This window comes from Nipponia nippon, unplaced genomic scaffold, assembly GCF_047370975.1.
Source record: "Nipponia nippon isolate SJK-2023a ecotype South Korea unplaced genomic scaffold, ASM4737097v1 scaffold_10, whole genome shotgun sequence".
Lineage (NCBI taxonomy): Eukaryota > Metazoa > Chordata > Aves > Pelecaniformes > Threskiornithidae > Nipponia > Nipponia nippon.
This window is the reverse complement of record NW_028262291.1, coordinates 7,473,071-7,495,301: the sequence shown is the minus strand read 5'-3', so window position 1 is coordinate 7,495,301 and position 22,231 is coordinate 7,473,071. Positions and strand designations below refer to the sequence as shown.

At 36.4% G+C, this 22,231-nt stretch overlaps 1 long non-coding RNA gene across 1 annotated transcript in view; it reads left to right on the top strand.

Moving 5' to 3' along the window:
* Nucleotides 1–10,850, top strand: part of LOC148057051 (uncharacterized) — a 47,487-nt gene extending 36,637 nt beyond the window's left edge. Inside the window, exons 3-4 of the long non-coding RNA XR_015702054.1 lie at nucleotides 3,019–3,118; nucleotides 10,251–10,850. This is a non-coding gene — a long non-coding RNA (uncharacterized LOC148057051). The remainder of the gene's footprint in view (nucleotides 1–3,018; nucleotides 3,119–10,250) is intronic.
* The last annotated feature ends 11,381 nt before the right edge of the window (nucleotides 10,851–22,231 follow it).

Here is a 22,231-nt window from a genome sequence, read left to right as displayed (position 1 = left end):
TGCTGTGAACCACGTCAGTCCATGGGCTGTAAAGAATATACTCTAACGCACATTTCCTAGGGCTCACCAGAAATGAGGGACGTAGTAACTCTGTGACAACACACAATTGCACCAGCACAATAGATGCCTGAAATTTGTGCTTCTAGTGATACCACTGGTGTGGGTCCGTTTGTATAGCTGGTATCTATGTGATGTTATCAAGTTTAGAGTTTTTTTACTTTTTCCCTCAAAAGCATATTCCCAATTTTTTGTTCCTGAGGAATAACACATTTTTAAACAATCAGATAGCAACCTTTAAAACTGTAGGCTTCAGAAATCTGTAGTATAAAACCAACTTACATATATTTAACGAAGTTTTTAAGCACCTGACCAAAATTTAATAACTTGATTCTATTTTGGAGGTGTTCTTACTATGTCAACACGGTGCACAAATTAATATTGTCTTTCTGATTAAAAATCAGAATTTTTTTTTTTTTCAAAGGATTCTGATCTTAGCAACCCAGGGTGTGCTGAGTAATGCATCCCTTGAGAAGATGGTCAAAAAGCCACCTTATTCCTTCTCTCCCCCACAAAATAGTAAATTCAGCTTGTTTATTACGAGTTTATTCTAGTGATACAGTAACAAGTATATTGGTGAGGGGATCAGAGGCACACCAGTTACTAGTATTATTTCATATCAAGATACTACCGCTGATGTTTCAGATGGTCCCATTACAAAGAGTTCTATAGATCAACATATCTTTATCTCACTGGCCTGCTAGAACAATGCTTTTTTTGGAAAAAAAGCAATCTATTTTTCAAGTAACAGATGGATAAACAGATGGGTGGAAAAGTCCACTGAATAGTGTGTTGGCTGCCTGTCATTGCCTGTATGACAGCCAATAAATATCATATGGATTAAACCTGTAAACTAACATGTCCCTATTTAATGAATTCTTTCAGAATGGTACATGTTTGCTTGCCAATACCCATATAAATGAAATGCCACTTTGGATAAGGTAAATTTTTGCAAGGAGACCAAACACCTAGCACAGCTTGTTCTAAGATTAATAACCTAAAGCAAACAGGGAAGGAAGCCCCATGTAAAGTGTGTACATTTTTACAGATTGTCTACGAGAAGGTACCTTTTGCACACATGGAATGAATTCCTGGAAAGAACTTAACCTTCAGTATGTTTAGACTTAGGATAATGTTTTCATACTGCTTACATCTCTTTTTGTAAGAATTTCATATTTTTGGTTTTCAGTCTTGCATACAGGAAAAGTGCTTAATTCAGTAGCCAGTCATGAGATACCTACGCACATCAGACCAACAGTAGACAACATATGTTATCCTCTTTTGACAGATTCTCTATATTTTGGGATAACATAAAATTAATGGAAAAAATACTGACAGGACATGAAATTCCATATTTACTGGCACTCAGGCCTTTCCGTGTCACATGCATCTTGCATTACAAATGATGACAATTTGCCTGTCTGCCAAAGCCAGCATGGTTGTGAGGAGTGGAAGGCTCCTGCTTACTTTAGGGTGTTCATCAGCACAGAGAACATTATGTGTGAAAGGGTAGCTCCTTTACTTTTCTTCCAGCCTACTGTCTAATTTTCACTGAGTAATTCCTAGCTCTTCTATTGAGACAAAGTAGGTAATTTTTTCCTTATTCAACAAGCCGTTACTGATTTTACAGTCAGAGGTAAAACTCTTACAAGGCTTGGTTCCACAGGCTGCAAAACGAGATGGAGAGAGATTAAACAATTTCCCCATGCTGCTGTGAAAAAATCTGCCTTGAAAAGGAGTTCAGTTCTCCAGAGCAATGCTCCAATGATCACACAGGAACCTTATTCCTGAATTTTTGAAGAAAATACAAAAGCAAATATTCAGACTGAATAATGACATGTGAATTTAATTACTAAAATTGTTTCACTTGTAATGATTTTTCATAGGTAATTTATGACATCAACAATGCAGCACTTGTTGATGTCATAAATCAATCGTAAAATAATTAGGCGTGCCAAGATGGAAAACAATACAAAAAGAAAACAGAAAATAATTTCATTATGAAAATATAATCTACTAGCTCAATACCAATAGATGGGGGAAATGTCACTAAAAGTTTTTGAAAAATTATAGACAGTTACAAAACACTGAGAACAATATTTTGCAACCCTATCAGACATACAAATACAGATGTGTCCAGCAGAATGGTGTGTGACAACATGAAACTGATTATAATTTGAAAAAGAAATAAAAAATTAGTAGAAAAACCCTGAATCGGTTAGGAAAAAGATTTGACTTAAGGAAGACACAGCAAAGATTAACTTTGAAATTTAAAAATAAATTCTGCCATATGAAAGCATTAGTATGAAGAGATCTTTGCCTTTGCATAACACCTTTTCCCTGAGGAGCTCCAAATCTTGTAAAGAGGTTAACAGCTTCATGACATATTCATTAGTTTAATATTATTTCATTTATATGAAATGTGCCTAGTGTGACATAATAGGAAAGAAACCAGCAAACACTTCAATACATTCATTTAAAAAACTAAAAATAATTTTAAAAAAAGAATAAAAGAACTTGATCAGTTTAGTCTCCGAAAGCGTTTGAAGAGGAGAACTGCAAAGTGTTCAGAGAAAGACCTAGGCTGCAGTGTTTGCCCTGTACACTGCACTGGAGAGCCTAGACGCAGCCAGGCTCTTAGGAGTATAGCAGCAGACCAGAGGTATAAACCGCTCAGAGGACAGCACGTGCCTGATATCTACAGAACATCATGTAAGAAAACACAAAACGCTGCAGTGATGTAATGAGCAAAACACATGCAAGAGATTTCTGATTAGCAAGGCTCCTACTCTGCTACAGGAGTTGGTCCGAAGCAGGGACAGGGGATGATATAAAATTGGGCAATCCATTGGTGCAGGATTACACAAACATACGTGGTGCTGAGTCCTTAGTGTAATACAATTAGTTGATGCCTTCTTTAAAAGCATCGCAGAAGCCTGTGAATGTTCTTTTTATCTTCAGAGTTTTCCTTACGAGGCTCTAGTCCAGCCAGCGAGACTGTAACGCTGAGCAGCCCTCAATCCGTGCTGACGCCGCTCCTCGTCAGTGTACCCAGAAACAGGTAACTTTTGTTTTTTAAAAAACAGCTATAATTTTTGTAGCCTCTTTTGGCATATGAGGCATGTGTCTGTGAAGACATTACCTGGATTCAGTCTTGCCTAGGGCTGGAGAGTTCCTGAATGGTTGGTTCAATTTTCTTATGCACTACAGCAGCCTTTTGAGTGACTGCATACCTCTAGATCTGACTGAAGGGGTGAATTAAAAGTGGAATATTCGCTTTTAGTGTAATATTACATGTCTATGCATCTTGCTGTACACTTAGTCATCCCTCCATGTGTGAATAAGGCCTCCTGTGAAAGAGTGTCTCTACCCTGGGCATATCACTATGATTGACACAATCTGTCAGAAACCATAGTGAGATTTTTGCCCTCTTTTCCTTAACTTACATATAGCAGAGAGTAAAATTTTTAAAGTAGTAGAAAATTTAATTAAAACACTAGAAATGTAATTGACATAAAGAAACCCAGGCATTTTATTTTTACCCCTCAAAACTAGAGAGTTTCAAATTTTGCCAAATGAATTTTTTAAATGAAGCTTAGGTGTGTACCTTAACTAATTTTTACACGTTGGCTGGTTAGTCTCTGGAGTCTTAGGAATGCCTGTGACCCAGTTATTTAAGGCAATTCAAAGTCCCAAAAATCTGATAGGATGCAAGATTTCAAAATACCATCATAGAGTACAAATTTACTCTACTGAATATGAGCAACACAAATCAACCAAGTGTTCTCAGCCTTCTGGGGGCATATAGATTTAAAGCTACTGCTGGCTTGATATTTTCACATCCCAGCAGGGATGGGTTATCCCACGGAATAACAGCCAAAGCAATCCATGAAGTAATTGTTCACACAAAAGTTAAGTGCAAACAGTGCAGATTATTGCTAACCTTTTCATACCTTTCTCCTCCTATTCTCCTTTTTGACCTATTAGTTCTCAATATCCATCTCATAACCAGACTTTGTTTTCTCCATCATCTAGAGGATTTTAGTCACTACATACTTGACTACTTCAGTCTTGCTTTTTCAACACACAGTGCACATATTTTGCAGTTAGGTGCATCCATTTTCTTCACCTCTTCAGCTTTCAGCCTTACGCACCTGCCTCCAACAGTTTAGACTGAGATCCCTAGCAACTCCAGATACGTTCCTCTGACCGGTGATACTGGATTATTGTACAGGTTGATGCCACCTTCAGCTGAGGTGACCCATGAAATGGTTTAACCAGACACACAGGGAGTTCCCCTGAAACACAGCCATAGAAAACACAGCTAAAACACAATTCCCCCCGATACTGCCAACAGAGGATCATCTCCAGGGGTTTCACATCCATCATTACTCCCCAGGTGGATGCTCTATTTATATACATTTATCACCACCAGGCTACAGCTGACTGGTTCTGGAAGTAGTCTGGAGGAAACCCAGAACGATTTATGTCTCTACGGCCACATTGCTCTCACAGACAACTCCAACTTCAGACTGCCTGCAGTGTCTAGGAAGGACTCTGGGTCATCTTCTCTGTGGAGACAAGTACAGGCAGGTTACAAGGCAGCAGCTAGATGATGTACAGCCTCATCACAGACATACTCTCGCTTCCAAAATATAGTCTACTTATGTGTTTGACCCTGAAATATCAAAGCTGAGTTGCTTACAGAGATGGTCCTGACAGTAAGACAGGTAGCAAAACCTGGAAGCCTGGAAAATTTGGCTTTTAAAGTCTACTTTAAATACAATATAGTGCTACCTCTATCAGTTTCTTGCAAAGACACAAGAGGCTCTTTTGATTTGAATGATCATGACAAATCCTTATTACAAGCGTGTGTTATTATTTGGAAAAATTAAAAACAAAAAAGACATAGAAGAATGAGCCTGTGTGCATTTTATTACTGAAGTTGCAACATTAATGTTGTTTTTAGACCCTGAAGCTTTGAGTCTCCTAACAGCAATAGTCACACTGGATAAAATAAAAAAAAAAAATTATCAATATCCTTCTTTGTAACCCCCTTTGTTAAATGATTCAGCATCTAAAGTGACGGTAACCCCCAATATTGCTGTTTTTCTTTCCTTTGTCTTTCCCCCCCCCCCTTATGCTAAGCCATTAAAACTATCTTTCTAGGACAAGAAGACAAGAACCTCCAGGAAAATAGTTTTTAACATATGAGCAATGTAGGCTGATACAAATTTCATCTTTCTTATTTAAGAGTCTTGGTGATTCGCATTAAATTACTTTCTAAATTTACCTGTTGATAGAATAAAAACAAAAGGTAACAAAACTCCAGAAAAGAGCCTGCTATTCAAATACCTAAAAATGAAGATAAGAGCATGTGGGGATTTTCAGGATGTTTAATTCCCACTATTTTTTTTCCAAGTTCTGTAAATAAAAAACCCCACCCACTTCAAAAACCCATCTCTTCCTTTATTTCACTTAAACTTATTGGTTCTAATTAGAAATGCTGCAAAATCATGAGTGGAAGGCTTAATACAGTATTTCTGGACTCATTCAAATTAAATAAAGGGAAAAGGTCTCATATAATTCTCCAACTGATTTTGGGTTCCAAGAGGTTCAACAGAAACTTTGAACTTCGGTGTGTTTTTTAAGCTGAGTCCCTCAGATCTTCCAGATTAACCTTTCAATGTATTAATAATAAAGCTGTTTAAACAAAACTGCCATTTTAAGAATTGAACCAAATATTACAAGTATCATGCAATTTGGTCTTCCCAAACATCTCCCCTAATAAATCCCTTCTAAGCCTCCAGGCTGTGATTCAGAAAGAGAAGAATAGTTCAGGGGTAACAGCACGGTGAAGCCTTGAGTCATGCACACTTTGTGGAAAGAGCTGGTGTATCATTAAGTAATACAGAAGGAAAGAATAATTGATACGAGCCTAGTCAGGCAGGAGAGGACAAAGCCTGCATTTGTGAGGCGTGACTCAATGCGCTCTTCAGCAGCCGTGCTACAGACAAGCAGCTCTCCGCAGGTCCAAAAAATGGGGTCTTTTGAGAGAAGAACATGGAACTTTTCTTTGGCAATTTGCCACAGCCCAGAATGTCTCTCTGCAGCATCACTCACATGTAAATACGAGTTATGCATTATAGGAGAAAATTCAAAAACAACTACGGCCTCTTTTTTACTTCTGCTATGCCATATAAACTACAAAAATAGCACTATATAAACCAAAACGCCCTCACAGAGATAAAAGAAACACATTTTAAGTGTTACTGGTGAAGAAACAGGAGTTCAGTAATGCCATTTGACATCTCAATTGCCATTTTAGTTGCAGAAGTCCATCTGTTTCTCCACATCCCTGTTCATCCATGACTCTTCCAAACAATGGTCATGTCACACAGCAATAGAAATACTGACATTAACTAATGGTGTTTTTAATTAAACATTAACATCGGATGGGAAATACTCCTTGGCTTTCTGGGAAGAAAATACGTATGGTGGTTATCATAATTGCCAGAGAAAAACAGAACGGAGCAGGAAAAAAGTAGGTGACTACCAACATTTTCCATCTCCAACTACTTATTTATCAAACATAAGTACCAGAGCTCCATTAAGTAGCACCCACATAATCAAGTGGCCTAAAACGAGAAATGGACTTCTTTCAGTTCATTCCCCTGCCAGTACAGAATAATTCCTGACATGATAGTTGTCATTTCTTCATCAAGTCTAATTTTAAATACCCTGGCAAAGCCACCTCCACATTTTCTTTGGAAAAATCTTGTGTTAACAAAGTTTTCCATTAAATTCACCCTTATTTTAAAATCTATTTATTCAATTTTTTTCCCCTTCAAACTAGCCCAAATTCTCCTCCTTCTTGCTCTTTCCATGCTCCAAGTATTTATATTCAAATAGCACAGTTCTTAGCAATGGTCACTTGTGAGCCAAACATTTAGATGTCAGATGTGTACAGATGTAAGATGGTATTGCAATAAATGGATTAGCAAGTGAAGCCCATTATAGTCATTCACATTTAAGAGTTTACAACCTGGCATCTGGTGACTGAACCTACAGAAGTGGCTCTCACACCAATATACTTCACCTTTGTACTAGCTTTTTCAGGTGTGTTTTTTGACCCTCTTTCGGGTTATGCTTTCAACTGAGAATTTTATATAATTTAATAGCCTAAAGCAGTAGGATACAAAGATAGGATTTTGGTGAGATACAGAACAAGAAAACGTAACTGGAAAAAGTGTGATAAATCGTAGCGATAAGACTGCATTGTATTTATGCTAGCATCTTGATGACGTAAGAAACATGATCTGTTCACTGGCTACTGAACTTAAGTACGTATGAACTTCCCTTCATTAGCCTGCCTTTTTCCTCTTGAAGTAACAGGCCTTATTTTCTCAAATACCCTAAGGATGGTCATGCTAATTAATGAAGCATGATTTCTCTATGTGTGTGTGTATACATATACACACATATATGTGTATGCCTGCATACCTAGATATATACCTGCATACATACAATTAATTTGGTTAAAACAGTGCAGCTATATAAACTTTGTGCTGAGGTAAGCAAATAAGCGTAGAACTCATCCAGAATCCTACAGTGTAAGACCTTTGATGCGAACAAATTCCTAGCCTTCAGGAGTCATTTACCATTGTAACGCTCTTTATATTGTCATTAATACCTCTGTAAAATGGAAATTTTATCTAAATTCCAGCAGATCTGCTCCAAATTTTTAAGAAAAATAAATCTGAGATGAAAAAATGGCCAAGGATTCATTCACTTTTTTCTATATCTTCATTTTGGGGTAAAGAAAGAAAAGCGGAATTTTCTTTGCTTCTACTTAAAATCTGAAAAAGATATGCTTGTTTTCAGATACACAAGCTATTCTATTTCCTTCAGCATTCGAACTGAAAAATGCTTTGCATTTTCCAATGGTCCATTTTGAAGAGGTGTAGTATTCTCACTAGGAGTAAGGTAGTTTCCAACAGGCTGTACATTATTTCAGTAACATGAAGAGAAGAGAGGGATAGGATTTACATAAGGGAAAGAAAGAATTTGAGAAGAAATACTTTTGCTCTTGCCAAACAGCAACTGAAAGATACTACCATGTGAAAGCTGATCTGTGTAACATGAGGTGTTTATCCCTTCAGTCTACATCTCGAGACTTCAGCATCAATAAAGACCTTACAGTGGTAATTAGCACCATTTCAAACAAATTACATGAGTTTGCAATTCATTGCTTAATTGATACTTCACTCAACAGAAGGTATTTAATACTGACATAAACCAGAATTTTATTAGAAATGTGGTGAATGTTTTATTTTATAGACAAAGTAGCATGCTAATAAAGACCGAGTTAGAACTATGATCCCATTTTGAGACTGTGCTGGTGCAATGACAATTTTGCAGCAGGAACTATGTTGTAATTATACTAATAAAAGCTTTGTTGTCAGTCAGTTCTCTGTATGCATGCCATTTATACATAGCTACATAAATATGTAAATCTATACATATTTATGATCCACTTTTTCCTGGTCAGAAATGACTAAAAAGTATGACTATCATTTAATTAAGAAGATGAAGTGAAACAGAAGCCTCCTCTTCCCCCTAACAAACACTGGAAGGTGAGGGAATTAAAAAATACTATATTTTCTATTTCAGATTAGTTTAAGCTTTGGTGTGCAGCATTTCCGCAAAGCCAAGCAACTTATGAAATATGGATTTAGGCATCTAACTTTTAGCATTCATACCAGAACACCCCAGCCTAATTGACTTGCCACTGGCCAGCTAGGGAGGCAGGCACTGAGCTGGGAACAGAACCCAGAGCCCTGCCTGGTTGTTGTCCTACCCTCTCTACCACTGCAGCCTGGTTAGCAATAAACTTGCTTTCATATTAATCAATACACAAGTTAATAGCAATTTCATGATACTCTACAACACCGTATTCCCAATTTAGATCTTTTGTCATGTCAAGTAACCAGTGAACCGCGTAGCACTACAATTTACCTAACTTTTCTGCTAACTTCAGCTCTACGGAATAAACTGTACCACTTTTAGCAATGGCTTGCCTTTCTACAGGTTTTTCCTCAATTTGACAACTGCACTTCCCTTTTGATAAGAGGAAGAGCTTCATTACAGTGTACTGGAAATATCTACAGCAGATGGATTGTATTAATGGGAAGACAAGGATATGTTTATATAGGCAGGGGAACTACAACTCTATTTTTAAATACAGACTTAATTCATTTAAATAAGGATACCTGGAACTTTACAGAAAGCAGACTGTTGAAACAGGTGATAACGCTGTTATTTTTAAGACTTGGAAAAGCTTAAATAAAGAAAATAAGATATAATTAATGAAACGTCGTGTTTTGCTCTCTGCCAAGATTATAAAAGAAAACAATAATATATTTCTGCAAGAACATATTAAACCCACTCATGAACTAATCTTCAAGGAAAGGAATCTTTCCCAAAACAGCCACTTAGGTTAAATGGAAGGAAATTATGAAACTGAATCACAAAGCTGTAGGGCTCATGTTCATATTAAAAAGAAAAATAATAGGAACCGATCACCCACTCTTTGTCTTCTGTGCCTGCTACTGCTTCTTTTTTTTTTTTAAAGAAACTAAGCAGACAAAATTAAACTCTTCTATTAATGAGTATGTGTTGACTCTTGTGAAAAGAATAGTGACTTCTCCACAGCCATTCACATTAGCTATTTTTAATTTATTGCATAGACTTAAACATCCTGAATGACCAACTGAATGTCCAATGAAAACACTTAATCTGAAAATATTTTAAATACATTTAAGCTTTTGAGCATTTTTAATTCTTAGGTGCGTGAAGCTTGCTAAGAAATAAACATTCTTCCCTTTTCTAATTTATTGTTGACAAAGTGCATTTTTGTGATTTGCGAGAATCGCTGTAGCCAGCAACATACAGACAGCAAGGTTTATTTCATTAAAGCCACCCCCAGTGTTGGGCTATACTTGAATATGAGCACCTACTTATCTACCCCTCTGGCTGTAAACGGCACTGAATATAATAAAAAAGCACCCAGAGATATCAGTATTTAACTTACTAATTTGTGCAAAGATAGAGAAGAATGAGGACTTTTTCACAAGTCCCTTTCACAGACCTATGTTGACTGCGACAAAGTCTTCCTGTCTGTTTCCTTGCAGATAACTCAAATAAGGAACAACCACAAACAAAATATCCACCAGAGTTTCACTCACGTTTTGCAAGCAAAACGTCAGAATTAGTTATTTCTAGAAGAACGCTGCTTTGTTTTCAAGGAACACAAAGCCATCCCTTCGCCTTCTCTTTTAGGTGAGGACACAGCAGGGGGCTGGTGCCCCATGCGGCCTGCTCACTTGGACTCGCCTTGCAGAGCCCTCTGCCGCTACGGGCTCAGGAGAGCTGCAAGCACCAGACATTTCTCAGCTTAAAGCACAACTCACCTTCTGCATTTATACAGTCTCTGACCACTTACTCTCCGAACACACCAGCCTCACGAAAGGAGCACTTAGCACCGATATACCTGTTTGCACAGAAACTTGAACTGTCGCAGACAGCTCAGAATAGCAGCTCCCCCAACAGTTATGTCAGCGGAGGACGTCGGTGGTGACGGATGAGAAGAATGAGAGGATGCCTGGGTGAGCAGTGCAGTCACAGACAGCCTGCAACGCAGAAAAGAGGTCATAAAAATAAAACTGTGCATGGTAAAATACATAATTTATTAAAATATTAAATAATACGCTCATTTCTGCATGCGGACACACACTCACACTTCATAAACTCCTGGTTGAACATCAGAAAGAATTTCCTATGTGCATTTAATTAGATTCTGAATATTTTTTCATACACATTTGGAACATTTCCAAAATATTAGGATTATGATTAAACATATACATATGAAATTTTGGACATTTTTGTAATTAGGATTTTCATCTTACCTTTTCTGCATAGTGGGCTTTGTCATGGCCCACTGACCAAACAACTTCTGGTGGGGAGCCGTACCGTTTATTATTGCAACTTGTGCAGCTCATTATAATGATGAAAACCATCAAAGCTGAGGGCTTTCATCCATCCATAACCCTGTGTATTTTTTTAAGCCAGAGGCTAAATCTTTTACTGAGATTTTGACAGATCTTAAGGATCTGTACTTTGTCCCTTAGAAACAGCTTTTTAATTAACTTATTTATTTATTGATGAGTGTAGATGATAGGAAAGGAAAGAAGCCAGGGTAATAAGGAAAGCATACGTTCCCAGCCTATTAACCTCTGCTATTTAATAATGCACCAAACCCCATAACTTTCATTTTTTCCCTCTCTAGATAGATAAGGCAACATATTTTACATTCAGCATGGAGAAGAAATAAACATCCGTGCCAGCTACATTTCTGCAGAAAATGAGCCCTAGATCAATAGATTTGTGTATTTACAGACATCTGCCACAGATGATGAATCCTCCAGTAGATTAAACTCAGAAGAAATGACAAATAGTTGCTGGCATGCTGCTGGAGATTGGCTACGTTGCCATTTCCCATGAAAGAGTAGAGACTTCTAACAGTCTTTAACCTCGCTGGACCAAAAAAAAAACCCCGAACTACACTATTTGCCAAAACTGCACTTGTCAACTGAATTAGTTTAATATTGCTTTACTGGTGTGCTCCACTGCTGCTCATCACATACTACTATAAACAATTCTAGAAAGAAGGATAGTGTAAAAAAAATTTCTATAAAAAGATAATCACGGACTTTGCAAAGAAAACAGTTAAAGATATAACATGAATTAGCATTTAATGACAGTTTAACATGCTTGCAAGTCAGCCGACATGCTATTAAGTAGAATATCACGGATTAAAACCCAAGCTGTTACAGACTCAGGTTAGTATGTTCAAGAAAAGGACAGTGTGATAGACACAGTTGCTCTGTCCCAAATGCAATATAGTAATTTTAACACAGTCAAGCTAATAAATTTTGCTCAACGAGGATTAATAGCTCTGGTTTAACTAAACTGCCTTCATTTCCAGGAGTAACGTGTCACCTGCACAGGTTTTACTAAATCAGTTATTAAAACAAATTCATATCAAGTAATTACAGATTGTGTGCATTTAAGCTAATTCTTAATTTTAAGTGAAATCACAGCAAAGTCCCAATTCCCTTTTGATGCAAATCACGTGCTTTTCAGGTAACATTCAGGCATCTAACAACTTTTCATGCCTGCATGCCTTACCTAAGCATTTTGCTGGGATAAGGAAAATAACATTTTTATGCTGTTGCCCCTTCTTGCCATAAAAAGCTGTTACAGCACGCACTGTCAAAGCAAGCAGTCAGCTACAACTCCCTTCTTCTTGGATTTTGGAAAGAAAGCAGTGGCTGCAGTGCATGCAAATAGAGCTAATAATAATTATTAAAGGCAGCAACTGGGTACTAGTCACATATTCTAATGTTTCTCAAGTTTTCTCATGATGACACTTTAAAGCCTTAGAGCATTTCAAGCGGCTGCATTTAACATTGGGTCAGACCCCATATAATTGCTAACTGCCCACCAGTGTAGCATAATTTGTGGAAAAAATGGAAGCATGACTCAAGCGATTTAAATTATATCTTGACTTTAATCACTGAAAGTGATATTCCCAAAGAACTATCTTTCAAATTAAACACTTCTCCCCATTGCAGAAGATATACCCCTCCAATTTAACCTGCCCAAGAAAAGTCATGTGCAGTATTCTTTTTGAGAATGATAAAATGATTCTTCTTCTCCAATAATAACCCTGAATCTTTACCATTACCCAAGGCAGCTTTAAATTCCACAATCACCAATTATACTGCGTACCGCTAGAGGTATTCCTCAGTCTCTTAATATCACCGAACAATCCTTGCAGAATTCAGTCCACAGCCAGACCCAGCCACGTTCAAACCTCCTACGGCTTTGTCACACAGGTTTGCTTTAGGGACAGGATGAGCAGCTAGTAACCTATGGACCCCAAATCTCCAGCTCCCCAAAGCACTGGCAGTCTCCTTGGGCAAGATGCCTCCCATCGCTCAGGAAGCTCTTCTGGAAATCTGCTGACTGCTAAGGAAATTGCTCATTGGGAAAGACTGTGTTTGCAAAGCTGCATTTATAAATATTTTCATTCATGAACATGTTAAGCATTCATGTTAATTCAACAGTCTGACACCTTACTGGGATATAAAGCATAAGAAATACTTTTCAGGATCCATTTGTAAAGGTTCAAGTTTAAGAGAGGCTTTTATGTTTCAGCGAGCGTAAAAATTTGTGTGTTGAAGATGACCTCATTAGCTGATAAATCACACATAAGCAGGAAGCAGCAACAAACCTCCTTTTCTTCCACTTCAAACCAGTGCCATTGCATGTTCTTAACTGTGTCATGACTGGGATTCATAGATACTAAAGATATATGACAATTAATACAAACAACTTGGCTCCGATTTCAGTTTGGAAGACATTTAGGAGAAGCCCTAAATATTATATTATGTTCTCAAATTCTATGCATTAACTTAAAAACAAAGATATCTGATCCCTGTCTATTGTACTCCTAAGACAGTAACTAGAATTGTAGCTTTTCAGCAGGCAGTGCTTAACAAAAGCCAGATAATTGCGTAAATAAATGAAAAACCAAGAGTATCTCAAATGGACTAGAGGCAGTAATGTACGCGGGGAACACACATTCGCGCAGCAGCACACATACCCAGATGCGTTCTATGCATTTACTTCATTATCTGGTTCCATAACAATTCCTCGTAAACGGATAATTAACGGCGTCCTACAATAATTGAGATGATACATGTTGGTACCACGAAAGAACGATGGCATGCAAGGTGACAAGTGCAGAGCCAGTCCTGTACGCACACACCTTTAGACTGGCAAACGGAGGACGGGGGGGAAAGGGCTGAAAATGTTAAAAAAATCAGAAGTCAGTCTCCAAAAATAACATGGCTATCCTAAAAAACCCAAACAAAACAAACAAACAAAAAAAAACGAAGAAAAATATTACATTTAGTTATCATACATACTTATGGAAAAGCTTAGCTAAGGGGCTCCAATTCACATGGTTTCCTCTGCAGCCATGAAGGCTGGAAATCGACTTTAGTGTTTCAGGAAAGCCGAGACTCTCATGCCCATGGCAAAACTTGGAACGTCATTAATTACACAGGTAATAAGTGTTGTCAACACTAAATACGACGTGGTGACTTGAACATGGAAACATTTCTTAATTTTTATATGCAAAAATAAGTAAAATTATAAGCGTGGATTTCACTTAGAGAAAAGAAAACCTAACTTATTTTATAGCCTCATTATTAAATTAAGAGGAACAAAAGGTGAACGCATGTGGCTGAGTGCCTGTTATTCTGCAGGTTATAGGAAGTGATTGGGAGTTAGGCCAGTTCATGTGACACGCTGTGTAAGAGAGAACATGAAAGTCAATAGCTCTATTCAGTAGCCAACATTAATTCTGTACTCCTCATACAAACAATGAATTCAAAGGAGCAATGATGGCAGAAGTGATTAGATTTATATTTTCTCATCAAAGTTAAAAACTAAAAAAAAAAACCAAAAAAGCAGCACTGTTTTCTTAGCACAAGGCTATATTTAAAGCAAGGAATCAATTGCCTTTCTCAGGAAAACTAAGTACTTTTAAACTTTTTTTACAAAAGGCCTGCTCAAATGAAGCAGAAACCTGAAAACTAAGCTGCTATTTGGATTGGCTGAGTAAAATACTTGCCAGCTGTAACTATGCAGGTGGCTAACATGCAAAAGAATATTTTCAATATGCTGCTGAATTACTGAGCTGTTGGGAAATGTGGTATTTATGGAGGCCTGTGCTCCCATTGGGATACAACTGGATCTAATGGTCACTGCAATTAATTTCATTCATTAATTGTTCTTTGTCTCAAAGAAAAATGTTGACTGCTGCTGGTTCCAGGAAAGTGTCACTTAATTTTAAAAGAACAATAGCTAGCTTGCCCTAAGAAAAAAAAAAAAAAAGGTTATGAAATTCAAGCAGCAACCAGAAAATACCCCCACGCTTAGCTTGTAATATGTTGTTTTCCAAATAACTAGAGCTCTATTAATAAAGCATTAGCTAATAAGTCAGTGCTCTAAAAAGTAAGATATTGTAACATTTTCAGGGGAGGTTCAGATTTTAATCTACCTGTCAGTCATCACACTATCAGCGACAGCAGTGCTCCTGCCCAGGTGTGCAGGCTGCAGCCCAGCGCTGCTGTGTTTACTTAAGGCATACACAAGGAAAATTGGCAGGGTCCTGGTGGGAAGGCTACCATGACACATCCCCCATCATCCCTTAATTACTTTAGTTTTATAATAGTATTAAGTGCAGTACAACTATATGGCAGGGTATTTGCCAAGCTCCTTTAATTAATCTACTGTTTTATAATTTCACATGACCTGCTAGTTTTTAATAGACTGATTAATAGTGATAACTACAGTATGTGTGCAGTTTAGGTCTTGAGCCCACTTTTTTTAACCAATGGAAGCTTTTTATTACCTCTAATAGGGGCAGCAACAGTAGAGACTAAACGCCCTTTCCTCTCAAATAATTTTTCTGTCAGCCTCCTGCCCTCTTCAAGAGAGGCAGTAAAAAATTATATAGCATCTTCAATTCCAAGGATTTTTTTTTTTTATTTATTAATTTCCTAACTTTAGTCTTCTGAAACCCACTGCCGCCATTGTTAAGCCATTGTGAATGCAGCGTAATATACACCAGTGGACCTGCCTCCCCATCAAGAACTTTGTTAATTCAGCATTACCGTATTTAGTTACTATCACATGAGCCCAGGCAGTCAGCCTGGACTGCCCCATACTCGGCGGACCCTGTTTTGCAGTGCCAAGTCCTTTCTGCTTCCGCAGAGACCCACCTGCCAGCCTGCTGGACTTACCTCTGCTCGCTCTGCCAGCTCCCACTGCCTACCAAGGCTTCAACTCCCATTTCTACCACAACTTTGAGAAACAGGACATTTTAGAAATAAAGTACAAGTGTAACAAAGATGTACCCATAAGTAAAGGCTGGAAGAGTAGGCTCTCAGATTGCGCATGTATTAACAGGCATGCATGCATCATTACTCTTGAGAATGTAAGTTTTGCACTATATTACAAAACAGTTTTTGTGATATCTTCATTTTCAGATGCTTATCAGCCCCTACTGTCAATACTTCTTATTTCAGTTCTTTGCAAAGTCTATGAGAGATGTTCTTAAGCATGAAACTACTTCTGATTAAAAAGAGAAAAATATATAATTTACAGGAAAGGCATGTAGAAATTAGCTTAAAATATAGTTTGAAGTAAAATAGAAGCTTTTCTAGCCTGAATTGTTGATGACTAAGTTATAACTAAGCTTCCACGCATTTAGTGTACAAGTTATATCATGATGCTTCAAGATTTTTTTTATAGTTACTAACTTGTGATATAACCTTGCTAATGTTATGTTGCTATGTTAATGTTATTAGTATAATTACAGCTAATATAAAATGCCAATAACATCATATTCTCAGTTTTAGTATACATTCAGTGCAAATATAAGCCACAGACAACCTAAAACTGAAAAGCAGATTACATTTTGTCAGAATCACATCCAGACTCAAACTAATACAGCATGTGAACAAACGACAATGGAGTAGTTGAAACCTGTTTTTACTCAGATATTCTAGCATGTATGAATTCTAAGATGTGATTTATATAGCGTCATTTATTTTCATTCCAGTATCTGTCATACCCCCATGTTTTAGTGTTTATGCAGATTTTTCCACCAGCACAGAAAATGTTTTTTTAATGAATGTCAACAAAAACATGAAATACATTTGCCACTGTTACGTCTGTAAAAATTGTATGGGCACTAAAGAATAGCTAGAATTTTTATACATATATATTTTATTCTAATAATAAATTACATGTTTGAGAAACTTACTGTGCAAGTTTGTTCTTCTGTCTTTTGAATTAGGTATCTTGATAGAAGTATTTTCAGATAAGAAAATTACTCACCCTTTGTTCTTTTAAAATTCCAGTTAGCATAACTTAAAACAACTACTGACCTGCAAAAGAAGTTATCCACATGTTTTTATCTTGTATCTTCGTGTTGACAATAAACATGCTGTCACTATAATCATTTGCAGGTGCACTCCAAAAAGAACAAAGCACAGGTATTCCCAGGACAGACAGAGGGAGCTGTATCTCCAGTTTTACTCTTTAAAGAGACAGCCATAAACAAGGTGTCAAGTTTAAATTTGCAAACATAAAAATAAATTTTAAAAAACTCCAGCTTGTTTTTGACTATTACAACCAATCAAATTAGGCTTTAAAAGCATCAGGGAAAATCTAATTTGCCTAAAGAGCAAGGTACAATGAAAAAGTTTTATTTTTTATAAACATAGTTCTGTCAGTACGGTAAGACATTCAGGCAACTGATCGCTTGCTCTGTTTTTTTAGCTTAGATTTCCCATGAACAAGTATTTGCCCCTCTTCCTGTTTTAGTGACATAATAGCAATATTGAAAAACATGGCATGTCATCAGTAAAATATGTCAAAAAGAAAAGTATTAAATAGCATTGATTTTAATACAGTTAGATGGACAGGTATTACAGTTTTCTGAAAAAGAAAAGCCCTTCCCTCTCATTCATCCCGGGATAAGCTTACAGAGGATTCAGAAAGGTAAACACAATTCTAACTGCAAAGGAGACAGAGGGAAAAATATACAGAGCTGGATTTAGACGCATATATACCTTCCCACTATTACCTTTGATTCTGCATTAGAAACCATGCTCTGCATCCATGTACAGAGATTGAGCTATCTCACTGCTACTGCTTGTCCCAGAACAGGTAAAATTAGGCAGTAAATGGAAAAAGTAACAGAATACTACATGTATGAAATTTTGTTAAAATTGGATGTCAGCCTCATAAATTACATCTTTTTCTAAGGTGTTCAACTTTACTGCTTATTTCTTACTTTTTAATTAAACATATTTTTCTCTTCTGTCTTCTACAGGGGCTGGGAGAAGGGGAAGGGAAGAAGTTGTTCTACATTCATTTAAATTATTTGCAAGATTCACTGTAGCACTGCAGTCTTAATTAATCCACCAAATGCTGTTTTAATTCCAGTATACCCCAGGTGTAAAAAGGCCTCCACATTTGATTATATTTCTGAAAGACTTATAAATATAATGACATATTATTCTAAGTTACAGATTAGTTTTAAGCAACTGCTATATGAAAAAAAAGAAATATGTATGGCTATAAAGACATATTCCCATACTCCACTGAACAGTGTTCGTAATCCTGGTGTAAATGGTCCTAATCCTACTGAAGGGCCTTCTTGGAGAGATTTTGAGGCACAAGAGAAGCAGGTTTGAACCCTTTATTACTCCTGCTAGAGGTAAAGATGTTAAGTAAGATGGGCAGCAACAAATTGGCCTATGAGTTCATTACTTCTCTGTTTATTCAAATTCCTCTCATTTTTCACCGGTACTTTTGTACAGTGATACTCCAAACAATGAGTCAAGACTGATATCTAAGTTATTTTAAAATTTAATCAAATCAAATCACCAACAATCTCCATCTATGTCTGCTTATTGCAATCATCCCACCCCTGCACATCACCTTTCCTCAGGGCACAGTCCCTCATGCTTCCTCCCTCATAGTGCTGTTACACTATTTAGGAGCATAAACTCTCCAATTAATACCATGTCTTCTCCAACACAAAGAGTAATATTAGAGCAATTAGATGAATCATTAATAATCATAGAAATGCTATTCTAGAAAGCAGCATGCAAAAAGTCTGATACAATACTTGCTACTAGAAGAGAGCCACTTGCTAATAGTGTTTACTGAAGTGGGTATTTCCCCCATTCGTACTACCTTAGGAATCCTCTCCTTCCAACTTCCATCTGTCAAATACTTCAACAGATCTGTACAAAAGCTCATGTTTCAGACTGTGATTTTTCCAAGTCAAGTGGCAATCTCAGCAGATGTGACTATAAAAGACTACTGAGAAATTACTCAACTCCAATAGTTTAAAAAAAAGAAAAACAACCTGAAGAAAGAGATATTAATTCCTTATATTACTTGAAAACAGTACGATTAAGCCTTTGCATTCTGGAACAATGAAACTGCTTCTTTTTCTTTAGGAAGCAATAGGGAAGTAATATTTGTTGGTAGGCCCTCACGGGCTATAAACACAGCTAATTGTGCTTATACTTTAAAATGATACTTTTAAAAAGTACTATATTTTTTACTATAAAAACCTTATTCACAGGATAACTGTGTCTAGTTTTCAAATAATTGCTCTACGCAAATCTCGTCACCAGGTAGGTGTACTTTTGACAGCATATCAACTCTTTACATTCATTTGGATTAACTAATTAAATCACATTTTCTAATAATTTCAATAGAAAGTATGTTTACAATGTGTATGAATAGTCTCACAGCTGTTTTTTATCCCTTTTACCACCCTTCTGAAGTACTAACATGAAAAGATATACACTTTAGCAATATGCTCTGCTTGCACATATTGTTGGGCAACACTGTCGTCTCTCCACAACTGCCACTTGATATTCTCTACAAATATTCCACATATTGGATGTTTCAACTCTTCCCATCATGTATAGTACCATGGTATTGCCATATTGCTTGTAAACATGGTCTACAATCTTTTTCCTTTGTTGTTGATAGATAAGCTTGAATTTGGCTATATTAAAATATACATTGCTCAGGCTGAATAACAAGATTTTAGAAATGATATAAAATTTGTATCTTGACAGCATGATTTGTTTTTCAGTGAGACTTATTTTCCACCAGATACCATCTTCTTCATAAATACCATTTTTGATTACAGTAAAAAAATGTTTAGTTTTACTAACATGTCACATACACCATGTTAGGAAAATTTAAGATATGCTATGTAGACGTGTGTCCTGGAAAGAACATAAAGACCTAATACCCTTCACGTAATATAACTTCACCTACTAAATGAAAATGAAATGCTTGAAGATAGAAGAATACTTTGAGTAAATATAACCACAGCTTTTTCTGGGAAAACCAGGAAATTCTGTTTTCAGGCAAGCAGAGGTTAAAATTCCAGGACTCTCCATGCTACAGATTTAAAAGTGAAAGTGAGAGAAGAGAAACAGATCCTCTACAGAGAAGAGCTCAACAACTGATACACTGCCATGGCTGGGCAAGTCCAGCCCAAAGGTAAAGAAAAGTCTCTTACTTTCCTTGAGGGAGTGTATTTACAAAAACTGATACACAGTAGTTCAACTAGAACAAGAAACTGTGCCTTTGAAATCAGACGTGAGAAGAGTGGATCTTAAACACTGTTTTAAGCATAAGGAATTTTAACGCTTTCGTATAATTTCTGGGATACAGATACTTAACTTCTGCTATAACTGGATAGTCTTTTCCTGAAGTGTGTTCCTGTACAACGTGCAGCATGGCACTATGACTCTTCTAAGACTATGTCGGAGGCACAATTTTTCCAGCCTACAACTGGAGTACATTTCAATATGGAATCTTAGCTAAAAATAACATTAGCTATGTATATTTAATGTTTGGATGAAAAAATGTCTATTTAAGGTACAGTCTGTTGTCTCTAAGATGTCAACAGTAAGTAATATTATTTGAAGTGGAATGTTTTATTTAATATTTAATAGCATGTATAATGAAACTAGTGGAAAAATATTGAAATTTCAGAAAAGTATGAAATGCCCATCATCATTTGACTGTTATTTTAGATTAGCGATAGCTGTTACCATGTATATAGCTAAGAATACATTACATGACTTAGCTTTACCAAGGAATTAAACAATATTCAAATATTTCAATATATTGTATGTTATAGACAGTGAACCTAAATTTCAACTTATTTGTGTCAATATGACCCAAAAAACTCCTGTGAAGTAATAATTTACATCAACATAAAGAGGATGCTTGATGAAAATCAAGTCCAGAATGTTCCAGTCAGTTCTCTTTCAGAAGCTAGTGTAGTAATCATTTAGCTCGGAGTCAGAAATTGCATTTTTTACTCTACCAGCCAAGTTTCAGGTTCATCACAAATGAAATCCTGCTACTGATTTGATTATCCAAATAAGGACTTTTTTTCCTGAAGAGATGAGTCAGAGGTCAAAGAGGTTGAAACTTACACTATTTTCTGATCATTTTTAACATACAAAGACAGCAAAACAATGGCCTTTTATGATAAAACATAAACGCAAAGCTAAATCCAATTCACGTTAACTTACTAAAAAATAAATTCTTACATGTTCTACTACCTAGTATAGCATCCACATAGGAAACTGATGTTACAGTGGGCCTTTTACAAAATAATTCAGTACTTACCTAAGTAGCACCTGTTAATAAATGATCACTAGCAAAGGAGAACACTTCATAAGACCCACAATATCCCTTTTTTGATGGGTTAATTATAATTCCATCAACACCTAAAAGTTGTACTGGGTCTATGCACACAAGTTAGGGTCACAGGAAGAAATTCAAATGACCAAGTACAAATCTGACTGCTTGCTTGTAGTGTCCGAGTGCAAACAGTGGTCTTTTAAGTATCTTTTTTCCCCAAGATATATTTATTATTTAGAATCCATAAACATTAAATAACCAGGTGATCACTCAGAAGTAAATATTTACTTTTTTTAAAAAAAGGTAAGAGCCCATTTACAAATTCCTGGATAGAACATTACATACTGATATCAGTTTATTTAAGAACTGGCTCTTGTCCCACAGGCATTCATGCAACAAGTTAATTGAGGTACAGAGACTTATATATCATGAATTCTTAAGTTACTTTAAACTTACTCTAGACTAAACAAGGCATCTGACTTAGGTATGTGAAATCCACCCCCATAAAAATGTGTCTGTCTCAATCAGCTACTGAATTTAGACTGTTAATGTCAGGGGTTTGAATTTAATCTAAAGGAAACACTGTAAATACCTCAAACCTATAATTTTTATAAACTTATTTTGGTTTTGACGCTCTTTTTATAAAGATGTCTTTTTTATATAATTAGTGACACCCACTTATCTACATTTATTTTACCTTCTGATGCTCTACACTACATTTTAATTAAAAAGAAGCACAAAGGTGACAAAAAAATGTTTTCTAGCAGCCTTCATT